The 14,449-nt window shown below is 40.6% G+C and overlaps 1 long non-coding RNA gene and 1 pseudogene across 1 annotated transcript; both read right to left on the bottom strand.

Moving 5' to 3' along the window:
* Positions 1–4,456: 4,456 nt before the first annotated feature.
* On the bottom strand, positions 4,457–9,858 carry LOC122142810 (annotated as a pseudogene).
* Positions 7,491–11,880, bottom strand: LOC122142817. Its single transcript, XR_006158801.1, has 3 exons — positions 11,805–11,880; positions 11,482–11,653; positions 7,491–7,503 (listed from the first exon to the last, which is right to left on the bottom strand). It is a non-coding gene; the product is annotated as an uncharacterized LOC122142817 (long non-coding RNA).
* Between the last annotated feature and the right edge of the window lie 2,569 nt (positions 11,881–14,449).

Raw genomic sequence — 14,449 nt, 5'->3', positions numbered from 1 at the left:
GGCTGCATTAATTAGTTAAACCGGAACCGAGTTTATCCAAGTCAGAGAGTCACTGCAGTCACCCGGATCCAGTATGTATCCAGCCCAGATGGTGGATCAGCACCTGGAAAGGACCTCTACAGCCCTGAAACACAGCGGAGACCAGGACTAGAACCCCAGATACAGATCCCCTGTAAAGACCTTGTCTCAGACGACCACCGGGACAAGACCACAGGAAACAGATGATTCTTCTGCACAATCTGACTTTGCTGCAGCCTGGAATTGAACTGCTGGTTTCATCTGGTCAGAGGAGAACTGACCCCCGACTGAGCCTGGTTTCTCCCAAGGTTTTTTTCTCCATTCTGTCACTGATGGAGTTTTGGTTCCTTGCCGATGTCGCTTCTGACTTGCTTAGTTGGGGACATTTCATTTACAGCGATATCATTGACTTGATTGCAAATTATTGCACAGATACTATTTAAACTTAACTGAGCTGCATGATGACATCACTAAATTCAATGATGAACTGCCTTTAACTGTCCTTTTGCATAATTGACACACTGTTTTCCTAATTAATGTTGTTCAGTTGCTTTGACGCAATCCTTTTTGTATAAAGCGCTATATAAATAAAGGTGACTTGACTTGACTTGAGTAACGTGCTGCAGGTGCGCTGCACTAGATAATATCAAAAAAAAAGCGAACGATAAAATTAATCAGATTAGATTGATAGATAATATCAGAAATATGGTGGGAATTAAGTTATATTTTATCACTTTAAACATCAGAGAGTGATAGTAAGATAGAGATTCTACAGAAAAACAAAGCTACACAGAACTACGATCACAAACCAACAGCAGCACAGCAAGCAGGAATCAGGAAAAACACTGTCGAACAGCGAACCAATCAAGAGGCTTAATGATTATGTGGCGGAGACAGCATGTAGGACAACCTCAGAAAACAGTTCTTCACATGACTTCATATGTGCACTGTACTACCCATGCCTTTCTTGAATGATGCAGGAGACTGACAACCATTTCTCAGGAGTAGGAATAGATCTTATGAAGGGCATTCAAGCCTGCCATCCAGCATCAGACAGCTTTCTTGATGAAGAATCTCTCACGATTCTTGCCACACATTATAAAATAAGAGTTGCAGTCAGAGGAGCTCCTGATGGAAGGAGAAAGAAGTGATTCCTGACATAGTGCAGAAGTTATGCAAATTGTTTTTCTTTCTTTTAGGAGACAACTTTATTTATTGTGCACTTTCAGCTTTACAACTTTGCAGATTGTTTATGTTTATATACGGCTACATTACACACTGCATGAAAGGAAATATTTAAAAATGGAATAATAGGAGCACCTTCAATTTTTTCTTTTTTTTTTTTATGTGATGACCTTGATGAAAAGACTGGAATTAACTACTGTAACCAGTAGATGGCAGCAGAGGAGCACTTATTGGATCATTAGTCATTTCCACCACTAACAGTTTTCTTGTCTTTTTTTTCTATTGATTTATTTTATGGATGGCTTATTATTTATTATTTATTTGTTTTTTCTTTAGACTCGTTTTTTATGTCATTATATAATCAAGCATAAATAATCTTTTCCTTTTTGACTATGAAGTGCAACGTTCCCTCAAATGCCTGCATAACCCACAAGGTGACCTTATTCCAGTCTAACTGGAGCTGAAGCCTGACGATTACTATATGCTGAAAAACACACAAATCCTGCTTGTGAAATTAAATGTTTGAGCTGTATGTGAGTTCAAACTAATTAAAGGGACTTTCCATAGGCGTAATAGTTCTTATACTGTTCTATCCCCCTACACTAACCCTACCCCTTACACAAAACTTTCTGCATTTTTAGAGATTTAAAAAATAACAAAATTTGGTATGTTTTTAAGCCATTTGAAATACAGGGACACAGGAAGTGTCCTCATAAACCACCTTAACATTGTAACACCTGTGTCATACCCATGTCATCATACAGGTTTGTGTCCTCATAAACCACATTAATCATTGTGACATTGCATAGATGTCCAATTGACAGCACAGATGTCCATTTTTAACAAGTGAGGATCAGTCAAATGTTTCACTAGTGTGTTGACAATGTATGTCACAATAGAAGTGAGGACATTTGGTCAAAACAAGTACACACACTGGGCTGCATTCATTCATCCTAAAAAATCATCAAAAATTATGTGTGTGTGTGTATAAACCACAAAACCCCCCCCGCACTTTTTAGTTTCTCTTTATTTGACCACATGGGAATATGGTTATCTCACAGATGGCATCATTTATATGAGAAACAAACACTTACAGAAAGCACACGAAAAGAATCTAATGCACAAAAACATGGTGTAGTTAGAAAACATGCTGCACTTCTGTGAAAGCTGACACATTTATTACTCTATAAACCTCTCTGATGTGTTTTAATCTGCAAGTAGAACATGAACATTTTAAACTGCATGAGTTATAAGGCACAGACATGACTGTCACAAATCTTGTACATGGTCTTCCATCTGCTCACCACCAGAGGTCGTCTTCTTATTATATTGACTCACATTACACAGACTGTTACACATCACCCTGGACTACATTTCCCATGTTCCATTGCACTGATTACACCCTCACCTGCAGCCAATCACAGTTCAGGGACGGGTAGTGTTTGCATGTATCGCTATGTCGGTGATAGCAATGTTATGGAGCCATTCTGAGTTTTGCCTTGTTCCTAGTCTTGTTCTTTGTCTCCCCTTTATCTAGCCTGTTTACCCGAGCCTTGTATCTTAGCCAGTTTCCTTGTTTTGTCTGTTTGCTACCTGCCCTGGATTACCCTTTGTATTGGCTTCTCTGACTTTGTTTGTACCTTGCCTGGACTATTGCCTGTTTGTGGATTACCCTTTGGAACGACCCACGCCTGTTTACCGGACTACTCTTCTGTCTAGCCCTCAATATACCTGTCTGCCCTTGCCTGTGTTGATCATGACTTTGAAAAAAGCTTTGCAGATGGATCTGCCACCTCTCAGTGAATGCAGAATGCAGTGTTTTATAATCTAGAGATTCGAAAAAGGATGTTGCACACACACTGTTGAGTCCAGTGGCAGTGGATTAGAGACCTGCTCCCGCGAGACCCGACGCAACAAATAAATTCTCGGGACAAGATGAGCGAGTGCTGGTGCGGTCAGGTAGACACTCATGTGTGTGCGGGATGCGGGAGAATAAAATGATTCACGGGACTCCCGCAAAATAGAAATATATAAAAAAAAAAAATATAAAAAAAATAAATCATATGCAGAGTATTGCACAACATGAACTAATATAAAATATAAATGATTAACGGGTGCAAGAGTTTCTGTTTAGGCTCTAACACATTTGCAGAGTTGAGCAATGCACAGCTGAAATTTGCGTGCTCACGAACCTTTCATTATAACACAAAGATTGTAGACATTATGAAAGATTCATTATGCATATAGTTATTGTGTTATAACAGAGATTTGTGAGACTGCGATGAAATGAAATGTCTTTTAGAGATTATAAATGCAGCGCTCTTAGCTGGCATTCTGCCAAACCATGCACACAGCAGCTTTTAGTTAAAAATAACAGTGATGCTTTAATAACAAATATTTATCAGGAGCATGTATGCTGGGATATCATAGATTTCATAGAGAAAAAAGTAATGTAACTAGCAATGTAGCTAATTACTAATTACTTTTGAAATAAAGTAATCAGAACACTAACATGATTACTTTTAAAATGTAATCAAATTACTGATTACTGATTACTCCTTTTCAGAGTTACTTGCCCAACACTGATCGTGAATCGTGAAAGAAGGTTAATCTGTGCAAACACGATTGTGACTGTCTTATGCATCTCACACATTTAAAACCCTGATTCATCTGATTTTACATTCTAGCAATAAACATTACACAAACAAATTACAGTCAAATAAAGGCACATTTACAAACGCATTAATTAATGAGTGTGATGCTGCAGGCCTGAGATCACTTTTATTAAAGCTGGAGTTCAGCGCTTCGTGTGTGTGTTACAGTGCAGTCTGTGAAATTTGAAGCTGTTTGGTATGAAATGAAAATGACATGAAGGCTGTGACGGTCTGAATCAGAGCACTGACATGCACAAGCCTCAGGAAGAGCTTATAACCAGCTTAAACCAGCTCATGACCAACTAAGGACCAGCTCAAACCAGCTGCCATGCTTCAAAACATACCTAACCAGGTTTATTCAACTGGGTTGAGAAACACCATCTTTAACAGTCTTATGTTCACTATCAAAAGGATCATCGTGATACACAACAGTCTGTGTCCCGCTGTCCTGACTGACAGACTTCACCATAAACACCCACACTGACCTGCAGGTCTGATTTGTAGGTAATTACGGTGACTATATAATTTAAGTATTACCTAAAATGGTCATTAATTGCTTGTGAAATCTTATTGACATAAGGAGGAAAAATTAATCTGACTGGTAGCTAAATCACTTGACTTTCTATAACTTATATCAAATCTACACATATTTGCAAACTAAACTCAATGAATTCGCTTAAAATCATGTTAATTAAGTCCATATTAGTGCATCGTCACTTTAATCGAGCAGAAGCAGCGCTGTGAAACTAGACTTAGCGCTAAAACACTCGCTGCACTGCTGCTACTGCTGCTACTGCAAAGCTCACACTTCAATGTGAACAACCCATTTCTTAACATGCACAGTGAAAAATGATGCACTACTCAGACTTGCGCTGTGAATCAGGCGTTCTGCAGCTTGAACTGAAACACCATTTACATTTCCCATCAAGACAAACCAGCACAGACTCATGGACTGTGTTATTCTGTGTGTGTGTGCATGTGTGTGTGTGGGTGTGTTATCAGATGCTTCTGCAGCTCCTGTCTGATGAATGAGGTAGTGAAGGCATGCCAGCATCGCTCAGGTCTGACTCGATCGTGCTCAACAGCGCCTCCATGTGCTTCTCCAGCAGCGCTGCCAGCTGGCGGCTCTTGTCCTCTTCGTCATCCGCTCCCTCATCGAGCTGCAGGCAGGGCACCAGATGCAGAGCACCGGTGGGTGTCACGCCGTTCACACACATGTAGAAGTCCTGAGTGGGCGGCAGCGTGGGGGTGGGGCTTAGAATCATGCTGTAGTCCATGCCCGGGACAGACACGAGCTCCGGGTGGACGGGGCCAGGGTCTGGAGGGGGCGTGTCTTCCTCACAGTAGGGAGCGGGGTTTAGAATCATGCTGTAGTCCATGCCTGGGACAGACACGAGCTCCAGGTGGGCGGGGCCAGGTTCTGGAGGGGGCATGTCTTCCTCAAAGTAGGGGGCGGGGCCGCGGACATAAGGCATAGGAGTGCAGCTGGTCCGAACAGACTGTTGTCCGTCGGGGCAGGTGACGTACTGCGTGATTGGCCCGATCGGCACAATCGGTGTGATTGGCGTGATCAGCACATCCTCCTGTATACCGTCAGACTGGATGATGCTGGGCGTCATAGCCGGACCCGTGTCCACGCTCACCTGGTACCACGTCTCCGTGCAGTACTGGGGCGACTTATAGCCGTGAAAACTGGAGAAATGCTGATCGATCTCGTCAATCTTCCCCTTCTGCTGGAACAAGAAAGAACAGAAGCTGAAGCTTCAAATTAAGTTCCTCACGTGATTCCCAATAAATCATTCAACACTGTTGTGCCTGTTGTTGTGACGTTGCTATGCAGTCACTAAGCTATGTTCAGATCTGTGCTGTTTGGCTGATCTGAACACTACTAATAACTCAAACAGTGTGATGTGTGACGGAACTCTCGGACCTTCAGCAGAGCAGATTCAAGCCCTGGGATGCGCGGTTTGGGAATCGTTGGCAGGAGGAATGATTTAATCCTGCTGGAAGAAAACAAGCAGTGAAAAACATCCATGAGACAGTGATACAAAACACAGACATTAGCTAAACGAAGACCTTTCATAGACTTGTTTTTATAAACTGCACACTGACCCTGACTTTATTCATAGCACATCCCAGTAGAGTATTTGGTAACACTTTATAATAAAGTTTAGTTATAAGTCACTTATAAATTATTAGTTAATGATGAACTAATCATTTACAAAACATGACTATACTTTCATAAATTATTATTAAGTGATATGTTAACATTTTAGTAATGTTTTATTAATTCAGTTTAAAGTCACCTATAAGTTATTAGTTAATGATGAAAATGAATAATTTGTACATGATTTCGTTCATCATTAACTAATAACTTATAAGTGACTTATAACTGAATTAATAAAACATTACTTAAATGTTAACATATCATTTATTAATTTTTTGAATGTATAGTCATGTTTTGACTAACATGACTATACATTCAAATAATAATTTATTTATACTAATAATTTATTAGTAATAATTTATAAATTACTTTAATTTATAAACTAATAATTTATAAATTACTTATAACTGAACATTATTATAAGTGTTACTAAGTATTTTTTTGTATTTTTATTCTCTACCCCTGACAGAACCCTTTTTGCATGTTTAAATTTTCAGATAAATATCATTTAGTATGTTTATTAATCACTTTTCTGCAGCCGTCTGCAGATTTGTGACTCTCGGTGCCTGAACTAAACATCTGAACAAGCCTCTAGATCAGGGGTGGTGAACGTCGGTCCTGGAGAGCCGCAGCCCTGCAGAGTTTTGCTTCAACCCTAATCAAACACACCTGAACAAGCTAATCAAGGTCTGAAGGGTTACTAGAAAGCTACAGGCAGGTGAGGTTTAATTAGGGTTTGAGCTGAACTCTGCAGGGATGCGGAGTTCCCCTCCCCTGCTCTAGATCCCTGTTCTTATGTGAGCTTATGACGCAGATCTACAAATCCATCTGTGAGATCAGAGCTACGAGCTTCATGACGTCACTGACCCCTTGCCTCGTGGGATGTTTCCCAAACTGATGAAGACAAAGATCATGATGGCGATGCCGGTCACAAGGATCAAGGCCAACATCCGATCTGAGAGACAGACAGGCAGACACTTAGAGCAGCAGCTATCAGTCGTGGGAGATGGGTTGATATACAGTATGTGTAAGTGTGTGTGAGTACCGGACAGAGCACTGCCGCTGATGGTGACGAAGATGGACTCGCTCCATACACTCCAGTGTTGTTGCTGGTGGAGCGGCAGCGCACACTGAACTCATACCTTCCCACCGGCAGATCCAAAAACTCCACATGAGGCTCGCGCAAACGCTCCATTACCTACAGACCAATAGACGACAAAATGTTTGTCTCCATTCCTGTCTCTTCTACAGTTATCATAAAAATGGAGACATGATAAGCAGACTCTGTGTGCCTGTACCCTCCAGTTGTCTGGCTGAGCGAGGTTTTCTGTAGCGCAGCTCGTAGACCAGCATGATCAGTTCCTCATGCACTAGAGACTTCACTGGATGCAACCAGGACACTAAAACACTGCGGCCGACTTCACCGATGCTCTCGTTCAGCATGACGTACGTCAGGTTTGAGGGTGGGGTCGGTCTCCACTGAGGACAGAAGCACATGAGACCAGGGATCTGAACCGGTTCAAGGAACGAAAACAAAAAACGGGAAATGAATGAAATTTTGACAGGAACAAAACCAGAAACAGAAACGAAATCAAATGTTATAGTTCCGAACAGAATCGAACATTTTAAATGGCCAGTAACCGGTTAATAACGTTATTTTATCGTTACATTTAATATTTGAAATTTGCTGTCAACCAATCATGAATTCCAGTAGTACTATGCAAATGAGTGAAATGTCCACTCAGCTGTGAACTCATCAGAGGTAAGTCGCAATGGCACAACACCGCCCTTAGAGTTTATCTGAGGATAGTGTAAGATGAATTCAACAGACCACACGCACCTGCAGTGCTTCTGTGAATGGAGAAAACAGAAAAACTATAGGCTTACATAAAAAGGAATAGAGGCATATACACTAAATATATTTCACTTAAATCATATTGACAGTTTAATTAAACGGAAAAAAAAATGTGCTAAATTACGCATTATCATATAAGGAACTCCCGCACACTATCTCATAATCAAAATAAAATACAGTTAAAGAAACAAATAAAAAGATACACTGCTCCGTTGTACAGAATGTGCTGCGTTCAGCGTGACCGCGCCTCACTGGGCTGATATAGCCGATGTGAATAATTAAGTTTTATGTTGATGAAAGTACAAACACTATATAATAAACAATATTTTAGCATCCAGATACGTCAGGAATATGGAAACATTTGGATTTGTGCCGAATGAGAGAGGTAGGCATTAGCTTCCCCTTAAATTAATTAGTTTTTGGATTGATGTTTTTATAGCCTAAATATGGAAGCAAAATAATGCCAAATGTTTTTGTATTAAAAAAGCTTGTTGAATTACAATAATTGAAAAAAAATGCATTGCATTAACAGTACTTGCATATTAATGCATTGAATTTTTAAGTCTTGCATTATTATGGGCTGATATTCTAAATTTAAGCCATGAATATTTCAAATAAAAACATTTCAAACTGATTTTTATAATCAAAAATTCAAGAATCCATATTCACCTTTCAGATTTCACTTCCAAAATATTCGATCTGTTTAAAAATACAACCTATAATATTCAACAAACAAGTTTCAGTCCATTTTATTTCGCCTTACAAATTCGCTTCCACAAATTCAGCGGTTCAAATTCGACAGTAAATTCAGCGTTTCACATCCGGGAACAGCAGGAAAATCAGTAGATTACCGAGCATAATCTCATCTGCTGTAAATCGTCTTCACCAGCAGGAGGTGTAAGCGCATCTTGACAAGCATCAAAGTAATAGAGACGAGAGGCCTTCATAAAACGTCATTTGTCGAAATGGACCGAGCGGTGAGTACAAGTTATGATTTTATTGGTCAGTATACTGTATTTATATGCGGAAAGATTAAGACCCAAATCATTGTTTACTCAAGTGTCTAAGTGATTCATCTTTACCCCGAGTACACAAGCTGTTTTTTTTTTTACTGCAAAGGTGATGTGATCAATATAAATCCAGAAATCTCTTGCCCTTGGTTTTTTTTTTTTTAGTAAAACCACTATAATACGCTGAAATAGAGAGTGTATTGTTTGATTATGCCACTAATGACAAGATACTAAATAGCACCATTTTTATATAGCACCATTAAATACAACCCAATCGCAATTCTAAAGTAAATCTGCCACTTGTAAATTAAAAAAGTTACATTTCTACAATTATATCAGTTAATCTCTGTCTTTTAATTAAATATGACTTGTCTCTGCTATGTCCAGGTAAGGGCTTCGTTTCTCAAAAGCATCGTAGATCTAAGTAGATCGTAGAACCAATGTCCCAGTGTTTCCCGCAGCCTTACACTCTATTCGTGGCGGCAGGACGCACTTTAATAGCGGGAGAGGTAGCGGTTTCGAAGCCCTTACCTGGAGATAGCAGAGACAAGTCCTATTTAATTAAAAGACGGAGATTAACTGATATAGTGGTAGAAATGTAACTTTTTTTATTTACAAGTGGCAGATTTACTTTAGAATTGCGATTGGGTTGTATTTAATGGTGCTATATAAAAATGGTGCTATTTAGTATCTTGTCATTAGTGGCATAATCAAACAATACACTCTCTATTTCAGCGTATTATAGTGGTTTTACTAAAAAAAAAAAAAAACCAAAGGCAAGAGATTTCTGGATTTATATTGATCACATCACCTTTGCAGTAAAAAAAACACAGCTTGTGTACTCGGGGTAAAGATGAATCACTTAGACACTTGAGTAAACAATGATTTGGGTCTTAATCTTAATATTCCGCATATAAATACAGTATACTGATCAATAAAATCATAACTTGTACTCACCGCTCGGTCCATTTCGACAAATGACGTTTTATGAAGGCCTCTCGTCTCTATTGCTTTGATGTTTGTCAAGATGCGCTTACACCTCCTGCTGGTGAAGACAATTTACAGCAGATGAGATTATGCTCGGTAATCTACTGATTTTCCTGCTGTTCCCGGATGTGAAACGTTGAATTTACTGTCGAATTTGAACCACTGAATTTGTGGAAGCGAATTTGTAAACCGAAATAAAATGGACTGAAACTTGTTTGTTGAATATTATAGGTTGTATTTTTAAACAGATCGAATATTTTGGAAGTGAAATCTGAAAGGTGAATATGGATTCTTGAATTTTTGATTATAAAAATCAGTTTGAAATGTTTTTAATTGAAATATTCATGGCTTAAATTTACAATATCAGCCCATAATAATGCAAGACTTAAAAATTCAATGCATTAATATGCAAGTACGGTTAATGCAATGCATATTTTTTCAATTATTGTAATTCAACAAGCTTTTTTAATTCAAAAACATTTGGCATTATTTTGCTTCCATACCTAAACTTTAGAGGATTTGTTTTGGGGAGAAATTAATAACTGTTTTTATAATGTTTGTAAACATTTTGCTTTAGCCTCCAGGCATTTTTAGCCTTCATTATTTCGGAAAATAATAAGGCTAATAAAATGCGACATGAGCCGCGACTTTTTTTTTTCACTCTCAAAACTCTCAAATCTTATACAAGTGTTTTTTTTTTTTTTTTTTTTTTTTAACAATACAGCAAACATTTTTAAATATCTTAATAAACTATATAAACACTTTAAAGACATCAAAGTATTTTTGTTTGTTTGTTTAGTAGCCTACATTTGGCCAAAATCTAGAAAAGATGATGCTGTGTTGGCTGTGACTAAGCGCAGCGAGTTATTGGCTAATGTTACCAGATCTCTTTTTTCCTTTTCTTTTTGAGTAAAGAAAACGCTGTACTTTATTATTATTATTATTATTATTATTATCATTATTATTATTAAGCAAACTATAGGCAAAGAAAATTGTTTTTAAAAACTAACGTTATTAACCGGTATTTCTTCCACCCGAACCGGTTTTGGAATAACAAAAAAACAAAAACAACAAAATAACATAAACGCTAAGAGTGAACAGTATGAACAGAGAGCACGATTGATTTTTTTTTTTCATTTTCAAGCCCTGCATGAGACTCATTAACAAACATGATGATGAGCAAACCTCAGGAGAAACCTAGACCAGGAGAGTTCACGAAGACAAACTAAGCTGTGAAAGCCTGAATGTCTTTCGTCCAATAGTAATGTTCCACAGATGCTAAAAGTTCTCAGTATGAACAGAGAGCAGTAGTCTGATGAAAAACTCTCATAGTGCTTGTTATATACTATGATGTATCTTTCGTCCAATAGTAATGTTCCACAGATGTTAAAGGTTCTTCATGGAAACGTCAATGCCAATAAAAAAACTTTATTTTTCAGAGTGTAGGGCAAGATTAACACAGAGACTAATCAATGTATATAACTGTATATTAAACTGTATGTGTGAATGGTTGCACAAGAAAAATCAACCTGAGTGTGAACAGACTGCAGCTTCACAATATCCTGACGTTTTAGAGCATGTGTAATATTTAGTGTAAAGCATCACCTATATCGACCACGTCCAGGCAATGTTTCTGAGAGGTGATGGGCCCCGTGTGCGTGTGTGCCGTCACGTTCATGCAGTACATCTCCCATATCTGAGTGTGTTTGGCATCGAAGAAGCAGCTGTTGATGCCCCGCCGCTCACGTAATCAGGACACTCACGAGGAGTGCGCTCACTGCGAGGAGACATGACGTCTGTTCACTATTCACAGCTACACTCTACATACAAACACTAATCTGATGAGAAATGATGAGAAATCAAAGCAACTGAATGTCACACAGATGCATTAAAGACACACTATGAAGTGTGTTTGGTTCACGTCTCACCCCGTGGTGTACAGGAGCGTGTAGGTGACGTTGTCCTGATTAGCGATCGGACGCCACCAGCAGGTGAAGATCTCCATGTTTTTCTCGAGCGGCAGCGGTAAATATACGGCCTTTTATCATCTGCAATGGAACAAACAAAGACTGAAGATCTCAAAGACATCTATTGCAGTGTAGCAGTGACAAATTACATGAAGCAGCTACAGTGGAGTCAGAATGAACACAGAATGTATAGATTGTACTGTATGTTAGCTTGCTTATTGTGCACAAGAGCATAATTTATTTAAGCCCATATGTCTTACTAACAAGAAACTATGCTTCTAACCCCAGGTCCACAGCTGTAGTTCTAACTACGCAAGTTTGCGACGCTGTTTGCAAATGTTTATTTGAACTGTGATTTTGGGAAACACAGAATCGTTGAACCATGTCTGTGATATATCCATTTCTTTTGATAGTTAGCTAACGATGCTTTTGGGAACCGCTCCCCAGAATGGTGCCGAAACATCTCAAGTGTTGACGTAGATGTTGTCTGTGATATTTCCAGTTCTTTGGGTTGATGTGGTTATTTCTTACCGCAGTATCAAAGCGTGAACATAATAAAACGTTATGAAGAAGAACATCTCATTGTGGTCAATTACAGTTTTTTTACAACATTTCTTAATACTTATTTACTTATTTACAACAGCAGTCTATGTGAGCTAAACTGTGAATCATTGCTTTGGCACAAAATACATCCCTTAAATGACTACAGCTTTGAAATGACATCAATTCATTTCTCACTCAGACACAAACAATGCCAAAATTCTATACACCTACCGCCAGTTAACATGTTTACATACGCTTTAAAGGGGTCATATGGTGCGATTTAAATTTTTCCTTTCTCTTTGGAGTGTTACAAACTCTTGGTGCATAAAGAAGTCTCAAATCCAAAGAGATATTCTTAGTTAAGACTCTTCCACGCCCTCCTAAAATGCCTTGTTTAAACACACCCCCACATCTCTACGTCATTATGTGGGATGTTTTGCATAACACCACCCAAATGTTAACGCAAAGAAAGAATGCGTAACTTTTATTCTCTCTGTTGCCGCCGCTGCCATGTTGTGGAGTCACTGTGTGTTTCGTTGTGAAAGCGAAACTACTTTGTTTGATCTTCCAAAAGAGGACACAACTAGAAATCAGTGGTTAAGTTGTATTTACAACACTGTTCCAGAACAGTTTTCTTAAACTAAAAGAGCAATTCCTAAGAGAGCTCCACGAGTGACGGGGCGTCTTTTTAAAGATGTCTTTCCACTCATCCGTTTCTGGATGTGGTCGCTTCCTGGCTCCATCTGATGGTCACGATCGCTGCATCTCGTGCCTGGGCCTCGAGCACGCTGAGGCAGTGTTCGTGGATGAGTCATGTTCTCTATGTGGGAACATGAGCATTGCGATGTTGCGATTGAGGCTCCTCTTTGTCAGGGATGCCCCGTTCTAGTTCCTCCTTCAAAAGGAGGGCTACTGCGGTTCATGGCCAGGGCGATCTGAGGGTCACACTGAGGGCTTCCCCGCCGAGCGAGTCTCCATGGGCCCCTCACTCCTCCAGCGCATCGTACCTTCTGGTGTACCGTGATGCGGATGCTAAGGCCTCAGTCAGGGCGGGGCCCAGCACTTCATCTGACCCACCAGTAGATCACCTCACTTCTATCAAGGAGATGGTGAGGGCACCGCTCCTGCTCTTCAGGAGATGGTGAGGGCACCGCTCCTTCCCCTGGAGGAGGGCCGGGCGGAGAATCTTTTGTTTCCTTTTTGTTTAGTTCCACCACTGGCTCCCCAACCAGTGGTACCCAAACATGCAATAAGAGAGCAGTTTCCTATTTCTCTGGGTCTCAAGAGGGCCAAGATGGCGGTGCACGAGGCGCAGCCTCTACACTCCCGTCCCCCTCTCCTTTCGCCAGCAGGCAGCAGGGCCCGGTTCGAGGATGCTCTGCCTTCTCAAGCGCCCCCTGCCCAATTGCAGAGCCAGGTAAGAGTCGCACCACTCACTCAGACCCGGGACGGGATGCTGTGCCTTCCGGGGTCGGGTCCCTGTGCTCTGCCTCCACTGCCCCACCGCGGGGTACATCGGTGGTTCCCCTAGTTCCACTTGTTCGGATCTCTGGGGGCCTGGCTAGCGCTCCCCAGGCCATCTCGCTGGCTCACGAGAACCATCAGACTTTGCTATACCATTCAGTTCGCCCGGCGTCCCTCCCAAGTTCAGGGGCATCCGGTTCACCTCTGTGCCGGACAAAGAAAGCTCCCGTCTTGCGAGCTGAAACTCACGGTCCCTGCTGGCGAAGGACGCGATAGAGCCGGTCCTTCCCGTTCGATATGAAGTCGTGTTTTTACAGCCCATACTTCATTGTACCCAAGAAAGGAGGTGGTGTTACGGCCAATCCTGGACCTGCGCGTTCTGAACTGGACCCTTCTCCTCCGCTTTGCGTTCGAGGGGCGGGCATATCAGTACAAGGTCCTCCCTTTCGGGCTATCCCTGTCACCTCATTCCTTCACTAAGGTTCGTGGAGGCAGCCCTCGTTCCCTTGAGGGTAGCAGGCATTTGCATTCTCAACTACCTTGAACGGCTGGCTCATATTGGCCCAGTCCCGAGCTCATTGTGCGAACACAGGGACGTG

This window comes from Cyprinus carpio, unplaced genomic scaffold (genome assembly GCF_018340385.1).
Source record: "Cyprinus carpio isolate SPL01 unplaced genomic scaffold, ASM1834038v1 S000000169, whole genome shotgun sequence".
NCBI classification, from domain to species: Eukaryota; Metazoa; Chordata; class Actinopteri; order Cypriniformes; family Cyprinidae; genus Cyprinus; species Cyprinus carpio.
This window is presented reverse-complemented; position numbering and strand designations above follow the sequence as displayed.